Genomic DNA, 6,610 nt, shown 5'->3' on the forward strand with positions numbered 1-6,610 from the left:
GCCAAGTGGGCCTTGGCCTTCCTCGTCACATCTCTGCATACCCTGACAATGTTCCTGTATTCCTCCCAAGTGGCCAGTCCCTTTTTCCACATACTATAAATCTCCTTCTTCCATCTGAGTTTTTCTAGAAGCTCTTTGCTCATCTATGCAGGTCTCCTGGCTCCTTTGCTTGACTTCTTCCTCATAAGGATGCACCAATCTTGAGCTTGGAGGTACTTGAATATTGACCAGCTCTCTTGGAACCCCCTACCTTCTAGAGCCCTAGCCCATGGGATTCCTCCAAGCAGGTCTTTGAAGAGGCCAAAGTTGACTCTCCTGAAGTCCAGGGTAGTAATCCTACTTGTCACCCTGCTTCTACCACACAGGATCCTGAACTCCACCATCTTGTGGTCACTGCAGCCAAGGCTACCCCCAACCCTCACATCCTTAACTAGACCTTCTTTCTTTGTTAGGATAAGGTCAAGCAGCATATCTTGCCTCATTGGCTCCTCCACCACCTGTGTCAAAAATTTATCCTCGATGTTCTGCAGGAACCTCCTGGACTGTGCACTCCTCGCCATGTTGCTTTTCCAGCAAATATCAGGGTGATTGAAGTCCCGCACGAGAACCAGAGCCTGCAATTCTGAGGCTACTTCCAGCTGTCTGTAGGAGGCCTTGTTGACTTCCTTTTCCTCATCAGGTGACCTATAGCAAATGCCCACAACCGTGTCGCCCATATTTGCCTGCCCCTTAAGTTTTACCCATAAGCCCTCAACTCATTCTTCCTCCACCCCTAGGCAGAGCTCGATACATTCCAGTTGCTCCCTCACATAAAGAGGAACTCACCTTGCTGGCCTGTCTTTCCTAAAAAGCCTGTAGCCATCCATGACAGCATTCCAGCCATGTGAGCTATCCTACCTCATCTCTGTAAATGCAATCAGACCACGGCCCTGCGACCGCACACAGATCCTCTTCCTCCTGTTTATTCCCCATGCTGCATGTGTTGGTGTACAGGCACTGCAGCGAGGTAATTGAGCATGCAGGTTCCCCTGGAGGGGTGCATGAGGACCCACTGTAGCCATGCACACCCTTGAGGTGGTTGGTCTTCTGACTGTCATCTCATGAGGCAGCTAAGGCACCTTTGTCGCTGCTCTGGTTGGCCTGGCTTATTCCTCTGTGGGCAAACCCCTTGAGGGAAGCACTGAAACCCTGCAGCTTGTGACAGAAAGTTTGCACTTAAAAAATTATTAGTTTAAAATAAATAGAGATTATTTTTAAACTGAGAGAATTGAAAAAAAAATCTTCAAATAAACTACCTTAAACCTGAGATGAGAGAGTGCTGGGTAACCGGGGAGGAAGGCAAGGGATGCTGGGGAAGTGTCATTCTCCTGGGACCACTGCCTGTAGGCACAGCACACCACATCTACCATGGCCAGGGCTTGATTGCAACCACTGTCTCTGAGATACGGCTTCCCCTGAGGTCTGAGATCAGGTCTCTGAGGCCCAGTTCTCCTTGGACTGTGGTCCCTGGGAGGGCTCTGTAGGGTATGAATGATCCCAGTGGGCCTTCTCTCTTCCAGGTTTGGACTGTGCCCACCATCAATTCTGGCACAGCAAATGGGGCTCACTGTGGGTTGTCACAAGGATGCAGAAAGCTCAGCTGCAGGGCTAAGGTTCCCCTTCCCAGGCACACAAGAGTTGCAGGAGCAGCACTGCAGCCCCAGCAGGGAGGAGGGAAAGTGCTCTTTCCCCTTTATGCACCCGCTGGTCAGAGTGGCCATGGGCTAACTTGTAGGTGGGCAAGAAGAAGAGGAGATACTGCAGAGAGCAGAGTTTATTAATCTATTTATTTTTAAGAAATTAATTACCTTAACAAGCATGGTTTCGGACTCTGGGTACCTGGATCATCTCTCCTGATTGCAGCTATCCAAGCTAATCTCTTTGTGGGTAAGGGTGGTAAGAGGGAGAAGTGCTGTAGAGAGCACTTGTACCCATGGGGTGTGAGAGTATCTTTGGCCTGTTTGGGGATGGTGGAAGTGCCCGTACAGGACTTGATGGGGACTAATCAGTGCCAACACCTTAAACCAAGGCTGTGACTACCCAGAGGCAGGTTGGAGGATGGTACTGGATGAGTGTAATGAGTCACTGCCTAGTCCCTATAGGTGACATATTCACAGGTGTCCTTGGTGGAGGATGTAGCTGCCAGGCTATAAACCAAATGACCCATGAAGGGCTCTACAGTCTCATTGTCCCCTTGGGAGCTCCAGAATGGTTTGACATGGACTACATTTACCTTGCTTATATTATATGTGTACAGCTGAACTTCTGCTGTCGTCTGTCCCATACTGCTTACCTTCAGGGAAATGCATTTTCTAACTGTGCCTGGAGCAATCCCTCGATGAGTAAGCCCTCCCACCCATCTCTAGTAGAGGCTTCTTTTCTTCTTTTCAGTCCTATGTGTCCCCAAGCTCTTTGGTAAAGATTTCAAATAACTTGGATAAATCTCAGTGTTCCCTCCTAATTTTTCCCATCTCCTTGCCCGTCAGTCCCAGCGCTAAGTTTATCTAGGGAGTGTTTTTGCAATCCTTTTCCTTTGTGTGTCTCTCTCCTGCCCATCCTCATGTTTCTTCCTTCAGTTTCTAGCCACAGTCTCAGCATCCTGTCCAGTTCCCAAACCTCTGGCAGCTTCACCCAGCCTATTTGTCCTTCCCCACTACTGCACCTTCCCAAGCTCCTCACTCCCCACCTTGCCATCTCTGGCTGGGTTGCTAGTCCCCTCCACTCCTGCACCTTAAAGGATTGTTTGCAAATGATATTTGTTGTGCTTTCGCACCACGGTTGCTGTCACTACAGCCAGTGTTTGAGGCGCAGTGCCTATTACATGCCACTCAGCTGGAATAAACCTTCCACCACTCATCCTGCAAGTCAGGATGTCCCCCTGACAATGCTATTGTTAGAATACTCTGTATCCACGGACGTTTTCAAGACCCGTCTGGATAAAGCCCTAATCTGACCTCATGGTTGACCCTGTTCGGAGCAGGATGCTGGACTAGATACCTTCAGGGGACACTTCTCAACCTGAATTATCCTATGCTGCCATGAATATAACCTTGCCCACTGGATGTAAACAGAGCTTTCCTGTTTAGCACAACCTGCAAAATTCTTATGAAACTTAAGTTCATACCCATGCCACCTAAACAGGATATGCCTATTCAGCCTCAGTCCCTTTAATTTTTTTACAAAACTCGCTTGTTTTCACAGCAGCGACCAAAAAGGAACTCAAGCAGCTTCAGGATAATGTATGCACAGCAGCTTGCAGAACCAGTATAGACTCCTTGGAGAAATGGGAGGAAGCTACCACAGCGCACATCAACTAAGATTCACAGGAGATACAGATCCTGCCGATATCGATTCCCTTCTGCTCAGCCTTTACCTTCCCTCTTCCCTCTTCCAGCAGGCTGGAAAGAGGTAGCATCCCGAACCCACATAGCACACAGTGATGTGAGCTTAGCCCACAGGGAATATTTGTCATGTAAATCGCATCCACAGCAGATTTTATACAAAAAATAATATTAATACAAGGGTAGGTGGTAGCATAACAACTCTATTTCTCCTCTGGTGGCTAGGCTGGGACATTCAGGTCCTAGTCCTTCTCCTGCTTCACTTAAGGTGTAAACTGGAGTAAAGGAGCTCTCTCTGTTAGGCAGAACTGGGATTTCAGGCTCTGCATCCCATAAAGCAGGCTGATCAGGTAAAGCCAGCGTTCCACCAAAACCCTGTCTAAAATTACTGTTTTGATCCTATTTTCCTTTCTTTAAATTTTGGTCATGTTAGAACACATGTTTTGCAGCATGTTCATGAAAGGATGGATCCTGCTGCAGTTAGTTTTCTTCTGCATCCAGTCTCAGGCAGTCGGTGCTGCTCGTAAGGACAAGACATGGCGCTTTTAAAAATGAGAAGGGTGATTCTGCAGGGATGCCTGTCAGAGAAAGGGCTGTGGAAGGGCCTGGGGGATCATACTGCCATACCTCACCTCATGGTGTCTCCCCACAAGGTCCATGCTGTACCGTGTTCAGGGAGCCTAAGGGCCTCAGCCAAGTGGGACAGTTCCAGTTGATATGGGAGGAAAAATGCTGGAGGCTCAATGCATATGTGAGAAAAAGGGCATCAGTGCTCAAAAGTACCATTCTGCTCTCCAGGGAAAACTGTTCGCATTTTTGTGCAAAGAAGGTGTGGAACTGCAGGGCTGCCATTACCTCTGTCCCTCCTTCCCACCTCAAAAATGAACCTGTCTGGTCTGTGATGGACTACACTGCTGGGGCTCTCGCCATGCCCTCTCGTGAGGCACAGTCTTTCAGTAGCTGGGGCTGTCAAGTCGTTTATCAAAGTGGCCCTAAATCTCAGAAAGTCTGGTTATTGCTAAGCGCCTGTTGCAGTTGTGCCTGGGGGCAGGGAGGGGTTATGTGAGTTTTCCTCGGGTAGTGTGACTGCCCCTTCTGCATGGGACGGCTCTCGGTCGCTGGAAGGGAGCAAAGCCCCGCTGGAGGCAGGGATGGTTATGGGAACTGGTGCTCAATTTGAACTGGAGGAGGGGTTCTATGAGCCAAAGCCAAATGCTAAAGCTACATTGGCTCCTCAGGTCAATGTCCTTCCTTCTCCCATTCCTCCCCTCCGCCTCAGCCTGAGGATCCTCAGCAAATAGGATCCCTCCTTAGCAAAGGTCTGCTGCAGCATCAGCTCCTTCTGCAGTGACTGTGCCTCTTTTCTTCCCTCACACCTCTTCTGTCCTAAAGGGCTCTTGGGGCTTTCGCATTGTCACTTAACAGTACTGATGATTTCTGTCCTACACCTGGGATTCCTGCTTAAACCCAGCTGTCTGGCGCCCACAGCTCTGGGGTGTTTGTGCTGGTTTTCTGACTCCTCAGTTTCTCTCACCACTGGTCACAGCAATACACTCGTTTCACTGCCAGCAGGAATTTTTAATCCTCTTTTCCTGTTTGAGGCAAGAGACTGTGTGAACTCACATGTGCATGCAGGCAAATTGGGAGGCCTGTCACTGACCGGTGTCTGGCCCCAGTGTCCACCTAGAGTTACGTCTCCCTTTGGGTGGCACAGTGCTGCCACACCACAGGGAGTTTTCACTGGGCAGTGGCTCTGGTCACCTCTCCTTCCCAGACTGCAGTGTGACTGACTGGTGGACATCCGTGGCACTGGGGAGGATGTGGGGAGATGCCATGCTTCCTACTTAGGACTTGAAGTGTCCTAATCACCTCTGGCCGGGATGCTCATGTATCCCACAACACACACCAAACACTTAAGCCTCATGCAAGAGTGTTGCCTCTTCCAAGCTTTGACTTTCTAGCCCTGAGTCAGGGTAGCCCATGAGTAGAGCAAGAATGCTTCAGGAGATTCAGTTTCTATTTTAAGAAACACAACAGAAAATCCCATTTCCACTTTCTTCAGGAATTAGTTGTTCCAAGAGCAGTGGCAGGAGCAGGGTCTACCCTGCCATGGGTTTGATGCCTCTGCCTTCCTCCCACCATTGTAACCCTGGCTGCTCCTCTTACTCCCTGGCTGAGTGGGAGAGTCGTACCAAGCAAGCACAGCAGCACATTGGGGAGAGTAGGCAGCAGCAGAGCCTGGTCTGCTGCCTTTCTCCTCCCCGTGCTGCTAGTTTGCATGGGGCTTGAAGTAATGCCATCCTCTTTAGGTTTGTTGTTACTCGCTCTGTCAGGCTTGGGTCACTGGGCTCCAAATCTTTGCTAAGGGCCAGAGAGGTGGTATGATTGCACAAACCGTGTCTCCTTAAAAGAGCAATGAAGCTAAAAACATCTGAACCATTTTTACTTAAAAGCACTGAGAACACTGCTGAGGCAAGACCGACAAAATTATAGCCCGAACAGTGAGCCAAGAAATTAGGCTGCGTTCTGGTACTCTTCATTATAGCTTTCAGAGGTACTTCAGCTGCTATATACAGACACACCATGAAATGATCTCAAGTGAAAATTGCTGGGGTGGATGTAGCGTTTACGCTTTTCCCTGGCTGTGAACTGAAATCTCTCTCTGCTTCCTGTCTGCCTCCAAGGCAAACCTCCTCGCAGACCTCCCCTTTCTCTCCTGCACCCCCTCAAATACCTGCCCTAAGTCCTACCCATCTACCTGCCTCAGTGAAATCTGTCTTACCTATGGTTTCTTGTGGTCTCTTCAATGTAAACCTCTATTCTGGGCTGTCTGCCAGGACAGAAAATGGTGGGACCTGCTGCTGCCTCCTTGGTTTCCTGCTCTGTATCCCTGAAGTGCACAAGACAAGGAGCAGCTTAAGGCGCTGTTCCAAACTGCATCTTCCTATCTCTGTGCCATTTGCATGCTGCTCAGGTTATAAAACCTTGCACTAAGTGCTTTTTCCTGAAGTTGCAAATAGCAGCTTCATCAGAGTCATCTGCAGGGCAATTGCAGTTGCACAAGCATTGTAGAGCGACGGGTTAATTTATTTATTTTTATTAAACCAGGCCTCTGAGAGCCAGAAATCAGGGGTTTCAGTGTGCACTTGTGTTTGACTTTGGGGCTGTTTTCTTCCAGGACCCAGTCACAGAGTGAGTGCCGTGGGTGCAGGGCTGTAAGCGTGGTGGGA

Source organism: Phalacrocorax aristotelis, chromosome 1 (assembly GCF_949628215.1).
Source record: "Phalacrocorax aristotelis chromosome 1, bGulAri2.1, whole genome shotgun sequence".
Lineage (NCBI taxonomy): Eukaryota > Metazoa > Chordata > Aves > Suliformes > Phalacrocoracidae > Phalacrocorax > Phalacrocorax aristotelis.